The following is a 13,282-nucleotide window of genomic DNA, read 5'->3' as shown; positions in this document are numbered from 1 at the left end:
AAGCAGGCAGTGGTGGAAAAAGTACTCAAATGTACTTAAGTAAAAGTATCAATACTGCAATGTACAAGTAGTACTTGAGTAAAAGTACAAAAGTATTGGTATCAACATGTACTTAAAGTACCAAAAGTAAAATTACTCAAATGTTTGAAAATAGCAGATCTACAAGCTCACAACGCGTTGCGATGTGAGCTTGTAGATCTGCTTGTAGATCTGCTATTTTATAGGCCTAGGTATAAAATAGGGCTGAAGTGGTTAATGTGTGTTTTATAATGTAATGATTTATATCTGGAAAAGTAACTAGTAACTAAAGTTTTCAAATAATTGTAGGTTAGTAAAAGTACAATATTTGCCTCTGAGATGTAGTGGAGTAGAAGTAAAAGTACTGAAAATGGGAAATACTCCTGTAAAGTAAAACTTCCTCAAAAGTGTACTTAAGTACAGTACTTAAGTAAATGTACTTACTTTACACCACTGTAAGCAGGCACACAGTGGTACAGTCAAACAAACTAGACAGGGAAACAAGGGAACCCACCCACCAATTAAAACCAGGAAAGCACCAGTGGTGGAAGAAGTACTCACATTTTTCACTTAAAAGTATCAATACCACCATGTAGAAATACTCTGTTACAAGTTAAAGCCTGGTATCAAAAAAATAATTTACTTGAATATAAAGGTACAAAAGTAAAAGTACTCACTATGCAGAATATCCCATTTCAAGTTTTCAAAATGTATAATTTTTTTTTGGAAAATAGCCGATCTACAAGCTCACAATGCGTCGCATCGCGGCACATTGCGGGCTTGTAGATCGGCTATTTTCAAATAGCCAAAGTTTAAATAAAGTGGTTAATGTACAGTAGGCCTATGTCTAATTTATTTTTTTACTTAAATTTTATCCCACGATTTTGTAATCCTTTTTTTTTCTCCACCAGGTGCCAATTTTCTAAGTGATCATAATGATGCTTATAATGCATTTGATAGCATAGCAAGTGTTACCCCTATGGCCACAGTGGTGTTGATGCTCTACTTGCAGTGCCACAGTGTTCCAGCTGGTGTTTTTTTAGGCCGTGAATTCTTAACTCCCCCGAAAGGACCATCTTCAAATGAATCCACCGACTCTGATTGGTCCAGGGCTGAACTCTATGAACTCTTGACTCAGGAGTTTGTACAAATATTTGTAACTTGTAAATACCAATACAGTATATTGTGAAATAAACAGCCCCTTAATTCATTTATTTCACAAAAGAAACTTACTTAAAGTATTTTTTTCTGTGGAATTGAAATAGTTGAAATAGTATTTGATGGCCTTGCTACCCTTGCATTGACCTGTGTGTCCAACAACAGTAAAGGCCAAGTTGCCTTGCCCCTAAAATGATGAAGTTCCAGGCCTGGTGTGAGATATGATCTACTTAAGCAATATTACACGAGAGGGTGTGCTTTACCGTCATTATTGGCACGCCTGTGATGCGGTCAGGAACGAGGCGAAGCCGAGTTCCGCCGCGATCACAGAAGTGCCAATAATGTAAGGTAAAGCACACCCTCGAGTGTAATATTGCGATTATACAACAGTTACCAACAAAACACATCCAAATGTATTCATATTGTGGGGCAATTCATAATAAAAAAAAATCGCTTATCCGTTTCCCTGTAAAGAGAAGAGTTTATTTGACTGAGACAAAATAGTCCCTGTAACAGCGCAGCACTCTGAGTCATCGTCTCATCAACACAGCTGATTCCAGTAGGCTATATGCTCCGTCGTACGATCGTGTTACGTGGCCAAAATAACTGATCTACAAGCTCACAACACGTCAAGATGGCGATGCGTTGTGAACTTGTAGATCGGCTATTTTTGCCGTGCGATACCTTCGTACGATAAAGTATAACATACACTGGACTGTAATTTTACTTTAACACAGGAGGATATTTATACAGTATGGATGTTACCATTGAAATAAAGCACACTTTTTTCCAGTTATTCCTTTTATTATAGGATTTTAGGCGATTTTGTGTGCTCTCTTCTAACCATTGATCAACCGTAAGTCCACCAAATAAGTCAAAATTAACAACATAGTCCATTTTGCGTAGCTGTTTGTTCTCCGGTGGCGGCGGTGGGTACTGTCTGTTTGTTTTCCTATCGTGGGACAGCGTGACGTCACAGCACAGCTGTGCCATATATGGTCTAAGCAGGTGCGGACTGCAGTGCGGAGTGATTTATTAATGTGATTAGGCCCGTGCTATGATGCTGGTTTGAAGCACGGCTAGAAAGCTATTTCAACCAATCAGATTGCTTGGTCGGAACTACCTGTTGTATAATGGGCATTTCAACACATTTCAACATGAAGTTGATGATAAAATCGACCACTTCTGTGACTTGGTCATACTTTTCTGTTTCTTATCTTCTTATCATCAGTTCCCTCCCATAGATTGAAAGAAAACAAAGTAGTGTCAAAACTAAATTGTAAATTGCATATAATTGTTATATCATCATAGTAAATCATACAATTACCATTCCTGCTCTTTATTGTGCTAAGCTTCACTTAAACTCCCCACATGATTACACTGATCAATATGTTAAAGGTAGGGTAAGTGATATTTTTGGGTTAAAACAAGTATTTTGTTAAAAGGTTAAAGCACTATATTCTGATAGTAATCATTGCTATAGAGTGTTTGTTCAGTAACAGAAGTCTCCCCGTCTCTCCAGCTCTTTAATAAACAGAAAATACATTTTCCGGTAGGTGTCAAAATCTCAGCCAATCAGGAGAAAGTACAAATTTTTAAGCTTCATTTTTATAGTGTTCCAGTTCCAATTTTGCCTGCTCATTTCTTAGTGTCATCACTTCCAATTTCACTTGTTTAATCTATATCCTGATTGAGTTTTCTATCCTGATTGGATAATTGGAAATGAAACTGAAACGAAAATGCATTTTCTGTTTTATAAAGAGCTGGAGAGACGAGGAGACTCCTTTTACTGAACAAACACTCTATAGCAATGAGTACTATCAGAATATAGAGCTATTTAACACTTATTTTAAACAAAGAAAATCACTTACCCGACTGCCAGAGTTTATTCATAATGTACTCACCCACTGCCAGGGTTTTTAATAATTTTTTTATAGAAAAAATGTGAATTATTTGTCCGTACATTTTTAACATTGAAGTGAATGGATTTTTTTTTTAATTTTTTTTTATATCTCCTAATTCGTTAAAAAAATTATATTCAAAAATTAGAGAAACATTTTAGAAATTTAAAAAAAAAAAAAAAAAAGGGGGAGAATGGGGAGAATTCTCCCCTTTGGCGGTAAACACCATTGACTGAAAAGGGGAGAATTCTCCCCTTTGGCGGTGAGTGTGTTAATTCATAATCCCCAAATCTTTAACTTGTATTTGTATTTGTGTTTTACACGTGGTTACATGTGGTTTTCTGTTCCAGCTAACTCATAGTTCCTCTTCTCTGGGGCTGGGGCTCCGTAACCTTTACTTAAAGCATCCATAGACCAGTTTTTTTTTTGCAAACCATTGTATCTGCAGGCTTATGCAATTATACCATGTTTTGACAATACTTTTTTTTTCTTTCACTCTATGGGAGGAAACTGATGATAAAAGATAAGAAACAGAGAAGTATGACCAAGTTACAGAAGTTCGATTTTATCATGAACTGCATGTTGAAATGTGTTGAAATGCCCAGTAGATCATATCTCTCACCAGGCCTGGAACTTCATATTTTTAGGGGCAAGGCAACTTGGCCTTTACTGTTGTTGGACACAAAGGTTAATGCAAGGGTAGCAAGGCCATCAAATAAAATAATGATTTTAATTCCACCTAAATGATTATTTTAAATTAAGGGTTTTTGGAGTGAAATAAATGAATGCAAAGGCTGTATTTCACAGTATACCGTATTTGTATTTACAAGTTACTATTTGCACAAACTTCTGAGTCAAGAGCTCAGCCCTGGACTAATCAGAGTCAGTAGATTAATTTGAAGATGGGCATGGGGAGTCAGGGGGAGTTAAGCATTCACAATAGTATAATTATAGTTACTAGAGTAGACCATACCCGTCGGGGATATGAGCACCTAAAGTGAGTCATGGTCCGCTTGTTTCACGGATGGTCCGCTTGTTTCATGGATGTGGCAACACCGGCGCTTGTTGCACGCACATGATTTGGCAACCCGGGAGCCAGCGAACACAAAGACGCTAATAAACAGCTGAGTGAAAAACAGGCTTCGCTGTTCAGTGAACATGGTAATGGTCAATGGCTGTGTGCAAATGCAGATCAATTGCTCCAGCCACTGAGGAGAACCGGGCAGAAGAGATTTTGGGGACAAAAAAACAGACAGAGCTTTGTAGAATTATAGGATGATAGGATGATAGAACTCATACATACTCATATTGCTTTATAATCATAACACATCAGCATTCTATAATGACTTATGAGGTCAAGTATTATACGTGCTGGATACTTACACTTATTTAGCAAGGACTGTAGTGTATTATAATTTTCATAGTTGTAAAACATAATAATAATAATAATAATAATAAGGGTAATGATAATAATAATAATAATAATAATAATAATAATAATAATAATAATAATAATAATAATAATACAGTAAATAAAGATTAACATTTGGTTTAATCATTCACTGTGGTTGAATTGCATGTAATTGCACCTTGAACATGATTTATTCTAACGTACCTTAATTTGATTATTAATAGTAATGTATAAATATTTATTCCACTTAAAGGGATATTCCACTTTCAAACATGTTTGTGCAAATTTTAACATACACTCTGGCTTTTGTGAGCACCCAAAACAGTTTTTAATTTGCTTGTTTCAATGTTTAGATATTTGTTAAACATTTTATCAGACAAGCCCCCTTCCTATATAAACCCATTGTAACTTCAAACTCTTTTTTTTTTTCATTTTTTTTTTTATAATTTGTGGGGAAGATGAAAAAATGCAATAAAACATGAAAAAAGTCATTGAAAAAACACGGCCCCCTCACACATAGATTGGAAGGACAATATCAGTCAACAGAACCAAGGATGTGTGTTTCCAATTAATCTACCTAAATGAAGTTTGAAGTTACAATGTGTTTGCATGGGAAGGGGGCGTGTCTGATAAAATGAATATATGATCTAAATGCTGAATCAAGCAACTTAAAAACTGTCTGAGGTTCACACAAAAGCCTAAGTAGATGTTAAAATGCCCCCAAACACGTTTGAAAGTGAAATATCCCTTTAGATGTTTATGTTGTTAAAGTTTGAACCCAGAATATGAGGGCTTTTAGGCTTTATTTAAACAATCTTCTGTTATTCTTAAGGGTCATTTCACCCAGTCTGTCACTGTAGGGAGACAAGAACGATCAGTCATCAGAGTGATGAAACTCACAAAGCGATGAGGGAGAGCACTCTCTGGAAAGTGTGTCATTTTAGCTAAAAGCTCTTGGGTGGGCATGTCATTTCACATATGGACACCCAGAAGGGGAGGGAACCGTGTCAGGATAGGTCGAGGAGTTAGAGGGAGGTACAAAGGAAGGGATAATGGGCAGAACTAAAATCGTCTCTAAAAAGGGCCCGTACAGTGAAAAAGCAGGTTCTTGAGAGCTGAATGAGGACACCTGAATATCTATTACGAGTATAACCTTTGATATAATACTTAAAATAGGAACTTAGGCTCCAGAGTAATAAAACACTTAGTTGATATAGCTCCTTGGGACTTAGATTATAGATAACGTTTTAAAATCAGGCGACTGCTCCAGTGTACTAGAGATGGTTTAAAACCCCTGAACTCGTATTTCTAAATTGTATTCAGGCGAGGAGAAGACTGCTCAACTTAACATCATCAGCTCCAAAAGACAACAGGTAAAACAATAAGGTAAATTAGGTAAATTATTTAGAGGATTACTTGCTTTTATTAACCACTTACGCCCTATTTTTTACTGTATACTGTATGTTTATATCACGAAAAGAAAAAAAATATCTAAAGCTCACAAGTCACAGAGTGTTGCATTGCGACGTGTTGTGTCCTTGTAGATGTGCTATTTATGCAATTAATGAAATTTTCTGCCAATAATGACATAACAAGGACACCAGGGTTAAAGTGGTTAAAGTGTCATGCATCTTTCCCGGTGCCCAGGCAGCCCATATGGGCTTAGAGGACATTGATAAAAAAATTAACAATGTGTAGGCAATCTAGGCATCACATCTTGTTTCAGTCACAGTGTTATTGTTCACTGACTTTTCAACAAGTTCACGGTCATTAATATAGTTATCTGACAGTAGGCTATGCCACCTACAGCATACACACATCCTTTACTGACTATGTAAAGTAAAGCATTTGCTGTTATGCTATCCTCATAGCCTGTATAGATCTATAACAGATACATTCTCAGATTATTACTTCATGTAGGAAGGGGTCAAATGCCCGATGGGTGTTTTTTTCTAGTTTCAACAAAGCAAAACAACTGAACAGCACTTTTCCATTCAAAGTGATGCCATTGACACTCCTTCACATAAAACCCTCTAGTACTTAACGAAATAGCACAACACCCCTGATTAGCGTACAGCCTGTTTTTAAATGTTTTAATAATACCTGCTTGGAAAACACTAGTGAAGCTTCAATAACCGACAGGGCTGTGCACAGACATTTTGGGGAGCAGGGGTTCAAGCAAATAAAGCAGGGAATCATGTCACCAACATGGCTATTCCTACACTAATGTTGCCACACTGCTGCCATCCATAATCACACACTATCTGCCTATATTTTTGCCACAGTCTTACAAAATTTGTATTCAATAACAAATAAGAAACACATACACTACACTACATAGACCTAAACTAGGCCTACATTGCTATTTTCTTGTATTGCTTTAATTTTGATCTTGCCTCATTTAAATTTGTTCTTGATCATGTTTTTCTTTATATTGTTTTTAATCATGTTTTTTTTATTGTTTTTTTTAATGTAAAGCACTGTGGGCTATGAAAGGTGCTATACAAATAAAGTGTATTATTATTACTAGTGAAAAGAATAGAAAAGTAAATGGTGCATTTATATAGCACCTTCCTCGAAAGCACAATAAGGTGGTATGGTTCATGCAAGATTTACACTACACTGTCTGTAACCAGCAGAACAGGTGATCAAAATGATTGACTGAAATAAAAGGTCCGTCTTTATTAAAGGCCAGTCTAGGCATCAAAGCCCAGACCTGGACCGATGTCTGCATAGTGTTGCGCCGACCTGTGACCTGTTTTACATTTAAACATTAAAAGTAATGATAAGGTTCATCAGCAGCCCTACTCTGATATGCTTGATAAATAAGCCCCCTGAATGTGTTGTTTCAAAAGATCCTTAGATAGTTTCATGTTCTGTATTCTGTATTTTATAATTTAGACATTTGGTTGAACTACATCATAACAAAATGCATTGTGACGTGACCCACAGTACCAATCACCGTGCCAGATGCCATTACCTTTAAGAGAAGACTGCGCTAGCCATTATCCCCAATCCAATATACACTCTCCTATCTCCCTGTCTGCAGTGATGCCTGGTCTGATTATTATAAGCCACATTGGGCTTGTTTTTCTGAAGTTGCTTGTAAATAATGGTAGAACGGTTGTGAGCTTGTAGATCGTCTATTTTCAAATAGCCAACATATATAAATATGCACATTGTTTAATGGACGACATATATAGTTTTGAAGTGCTCATGTGGCCTATTATAGTCGCTTCTTTTGGGCTTGTTTTCATAGACCTGGTTCCTCTCGCACAATCTGGCAACACTGCTCATGTTCCGACCAGAGCCGTATACCGACATGAACTCTTCAGCCGCACTGTGGTGATTTTACATGGAGCACACACCCGATGTTTGGCTTCTAAGCTCTGGACTTTGATTTCCTTTCAATAAAACCACATTTGATAGACATAAGTATCACCTAAATGTTACTTTTTATATTTTATTTTTATAATTTTATATTTTTGTAATCAGTTCATTATTTCCTGTGTAATCGATGAATAAAACTGACGTGTGTAAATTGGAGCATTGCATTGCGTGATGCACAAATTGTCTTCTTTAAATAGGCTATCATCTTATATAAACACATTTGAGACAAGGAATTGACACCCTCCCTTCTGCTGATTATAGGATGATTAGAATCACAGAGATTTGTTGACATTAATATAGTAGAGAGAGGTGCGCGCTGTGCGTCCTGGCCGTCTCCACGAATCCATTGCAGTCTGTGCGTTCTTGCAGGTGGTTGTTTGGTGTTATAATAATTCATAACAGGTCAATGTTGAAAGGGAGGCATTTGTTCCTCAACGTAGTGTGAATGTGCATGCAAAGTTTCACCGCAATCGGACACTGCGTTCATGATTTGCGGCATTTTGTTCAATACGGGCCACTCCTGCAAACTTTAGATGTCAATCTTAGCCAATCAACCGATTAGCCAAGCCAATCAATCAATTTTTTTTAAACATTATATTTCAAAGTACTCCTACAAAACCATCTGAAAGGTTTAAAAAATGTTTTTGCAAGTACAAATATATCCGGGTCTTACAGGGTTAAGGAGTAATATCCAAAAATGTGTTTTACATAAGTCGGCCTCCTGGTGGCGCTTTAAAAGGCAGATGTGAAAAATGCAGGGCAAAGGTTTTTCCTTGGCCTCTAAGCCAGGATTTCAAATACAGTTTTACACAGATCGGTGCAGTTATAGGTAAAAAGACGAATTGGCCTGTTATAGCGCCACCATGAGGCTGATTTGAACATTTTCAAGTGGCATTTCTTCCTCGGCCTAGTTAGAATGTGTGTGCAGTGCAGTAATGCGCATAATCACACACTATCCGCCTTTATTTTTGCCACAGTCTCACAAATTTAGCTGACAATTATAAATAATAAACACATACACCTACACTACATAACATAGACCTTTACTCTTAATGTATTAACGACTTAAACCCATTATTTAAGTATGACTTAAATGAGTCTATATAATATCTAAGCTACCTAAAAGTGCAAAATAGCTCACGTGCAAACTACACTTTACCTTGCACAGTAAATTCCTTAGTGTTAATTTATACATTTGTAACTCTGAGAGTAACAAATCGACCAGTAAGGGTCCATTTGGTTCTACTTGCAAACTCTCAGAGTTAAATGAACTGTACTGTGTACCTTCTCTTAACACTATCCCTCCTCAACCCCAGGATGCGTTTAGTGTGTGGTCTGGTCCTCTTGCTGGGTGGGTTGCAGCTGGCCTATGCTCTGCTCCGGGTGGGAGCCTGGAACGTCCAGACATTTGGTCCGAAGAAGGCCAATCTTCCAGGTGTTCCAAACAGTCCTCCAGATGACCGTAAAGCCGCCATCCTGATTTACATCGCTGAGGTATGAAACACTGCAGGCTTTCACACTGTTTCTCTGGGCAACCACATTTGCCCAAATAATTGTCCTCATACAAATAACCTGGATACTGTGTATGTTCATGCATGTTATAAAAGTACATAGTATGTTTTTTATTTTATTTTTGTATGAAGCTTAATGTTGACACTATCTTACACTGGAACTTTAAGTGTACACTTGCATTGGAAAATCTGTTATAACTATTATACAGTTCAATTGTGAAAAAGCAGAGACCATATTGTAGTTTTTCCTTTACCCTATATCACCTAAGCCTACAGTGATGGTGTACGTTTCAGTATAATTAACACACAATTTCATGAAAACATTCAAATAAGTTCAACTGCTGTTACAACTGCATTTAAAAAGTAATGAAAAGTCAATAAATGGGCAAAAATAACGATAAATATAGCTGCAAGCAGCGATAATACGGGGCCAGCGATTGCAGAGAGACGAAAGAAAGAAGCAATGATAAGTAATATGCGCAATAAGCCATAGAAACATCTATAACAACTATATGAACTATGAGTTTTGAGACAGATGATGGGAGGGACTCTATGAGACCGGGGAGTTTATTTAGAAGGCTGGAATAGTGGCACCAGGAAAGAAGTGAGTGATTGCCTTGGGAAAACGGGTGTGCTTGATAATAGAGTCACCAATGATCACCGCTGAGGGAGCTATGAGGGGAGGACTGTAGATGGAGGCAAGGAATCCATATTGTTGGCTAAGGGGGCGGGTGGATGGGGCTGGGACGGAGGGGGCAGTGAAAGGCCGAGATGTGTGACCGGCGTGAGGGGGACACACTTTTTCGCCGAAAGCTGGAGCGAATTTCAACCCCCGGATTGGCGTCGGACCACCGCCTTCAGCAACAGGTCATTTACCTGTCCGGGAGCCAGTAGCCCTGAGGCCACATCGAGGGTGTTACATTGGGGTCGGGATCGGTGGAAAATCTTCAATGGCCAAGAGGGAGTAGCCTGGGACCAGACGAATCTGTGAGTGCAAAAAAAAATTGCACTCTGTGTTTTGGGTCTGGCACCGCTCCATAGAGAATCCATTTCCTGCTCCAGAAGACGTGTGTGACCAATCAGGGCCCAGTATTCGAATATGGGAGACTGTAATTGGTAATTGGTTGTAGGTCTAACCAATTGCGTCGAGGGCCATTGTTTTGATCCCGCCCCTTGGGAAAAAAAAACGTCCTCATGGAAGCACCAGACTCATATCCATGCAGTGATATAGTCTGGCTACGCCAGGCTAAAGAGGGAGAACTTATTTTTGGTAAAGGGAGGAGGGGAGTGGGGGCAGGGTGCCCCATGTTTACCCCAGGAGACCGTTGTCCAGGGGACTGGAGTGGAGCTGACCAAAGGTGGATCCTTGGGTCTGGCCCCGGCTTGGGACCAAGCACTGGGGAGGGCCGGGATGGTATCGTCTAGCTCAGTCGTCTTGGGCCTGGTGTCAGAGCGGATCCAGCTGCATAGTCTCGGCCTTGCCTTTCGGCCTGGCGGAGACAATGAATAAGAGTGGCAGCAGACCTGCAGTTTTCTCGGATTTTGTTCCAGATATATGGAGCATAAAAACTGAATGTTTAGTTGTGATTCTAGGGACAGAAAGTAGACCTGACCCCAGATGACTTGAGAGGTCTGGATAGTTCATGATATCACACAAGATCAGCTAAAGTTTAGCTGATCTTGTGTGATATCATGATAACCATTCAATTATTTTGAACCAACAGTAATAATTATACAACTAGTTTTGTGTAGTGGTGAGTGTGATAGACACAAAACTAGTGTTGTGTAATGGTGAGTGTGATAAACACACAACTAGTGTTGTGTAGTGGTGAGTGTGATAGACACACAACTAGTGTTGTGTAGTGGTGAGTGTGATAGACACACAACTAGTGTTGTGTAGTGGTGAGTGTGATAGACACACAACTAGTGTTGGCGTGGCTTGGTTTGTGGCCTCAGGGCTCCATCCAGACCAGATGGAACCGGTCCTGACAACAATTACCACTGATCTCAGTGTCACTTAATCGTTCATCCCCTGCACCTGTATTATTAACAATAAACCTGTATCATAACAGCTTTTCAATTTGTCTCTGTCAGGTGGAAATTTACTGACACACTACACTGTCTCTCTACATTCTATGTATGTGCTTACCTTGTTTACTATTTGTCACTCTGGATAAAGAGAGTCTGATAAATGCCTACATTGTATATTGTAACCACTTTCACTTAAAACTAAATCAAAAGTAGCTAAAATAGCCAATCTACAAGAGCTTGTAGATTCGCTATTTTTGCTACTTTTGAACAACACTGTAGTATGATGAAGTGTAGGACATATAAAATATGGAGATAAGAGGTTTCTGACTGACAGCAACGATTGTATCCTCTTGAGAACAGATGTGTACTATAAAAGCTTTTCATTGGACACTGAGGCATCGTCTCATTTCAGTCCTCAGGTCATGTTCTGCTTCTGTTTCTATCATGCGAACGTTGAACGCTGTCATCGCTTTGTTGTGTGTGAGTTCTTTATCATATGCATAGTTTCAGTAGCGGCTGGCGGTGATTTTGGGTGGGGCGGCTAAAAGACATCCATTATACTATATGATACCCATAGTTCACCCTGCAGCAACAGCATCACATTCCAGATACCAAGTTACAGCAATGACACTACTGTAGGGTGTAGGCTATCTATACTTTGTTATAGGAAATGCTCCACAACAACACAAGTACCCACAACAAAACAGGGGTTCCAAAAAATGCAGGGCAAAGGTTTTTCCTTGGCCTCTATAGGGAGTGTGCGTGCAAAGTTTCACACAGATTATAGGTAAAAGTTATAGGTAAAAACGTGACACGGACATGTTATAGCGCCACCATGAAGCTGATTTGAAAATGGCATTTCTTCCCCGGCCTAGTGGGAATGTACGCGCAATATGCTCAAAGCATGCTGCGTTCATGATTTGAGGCATTTTGTTCAAAACGAACCAAGCCTGCAAACTTTGGAAGCCAATCTTAGGCAATCAGGATGGAATATGGGAAATTGGGTAGATCCATGTTGATCACATGACTATAGAGATACTGAGTGTGTGTGCACAGTTTCGCAGTGACCGGGCCAACGGTGCCAGAGATTAGCTGCTGACCGACAGACGGACAGACGGACGGACACAGGGCAAAGTTGTGAGATTATAGATCGGCTATTTTCAGAATGAAGTATGTCATACATTGAAAAAACATACTCTCAAATAAGCATTTCAGGTTATCTTTAACAATTGCACATGCATTAATTGACACAATCATGTTGTGTGCAATGCAACTCTCTGCAGTACATGCAAAAGTCTGCATCAAGTGAGCCTTGAACTGGCGACTTTGCGGTTGTCAGGCAGACGCTTAAGTGAGAAACCATTGGACCGACAGACCTGAACTGGTGAATAAGCAGCTCAAACAGATGATACAGGCAAAACAAGGTTGAAGTGTTTTTCAAACTGCTCAGAATAGAGCGTCGCAGTTCCCGCCCACTTCCTGTTTTTTTTGGTGCCGGAAGAAAAAACTCAATGCATTTTTCCATTGCGAAAAACAATTATCAATATAGCTGCAAGCAGCGATAATACGGGGCCAGTGAATAGAGAGAGAGAGAGAGAGAGAGAGAGAGAGAGAGAGAGAGAGAGAGAGAGAGAGAAATGGAAACGGAATAGATTGAAGAGAAAGAGACAGAGAGAGACATGGAAACGGAATAGATTGAAGAGAAAGAGAGAGAGAGACATGGAAACGGAATAGATTGAAGAGAAAGAGAGAGAGAGAGACATGGAAACGGAATAGATTGAAGAGAAAGAGAGAGAGAGACATGGACACGGAATAGATTGAAGAGAGAGAGAGAGAGAGAGCGAGAAAGCCATGAAAACTGA

This window comes from Gymnoscopelus braueri (assembly GCF_963280865.1).
Source record: "Gymnoscopelus braueri genome assembly, chromosome: 16".
NCBI classification, from domain to species: domain Eukaryota; kingdom Metazoa; phylum Chordata; class Actinopteri; order Myctophiformes; family Myctophidae; genus Gymnoscopelus; species Gymnoscopelus braueri.
Note: the sequence above shows the minus strand (reverse complement) of the source record.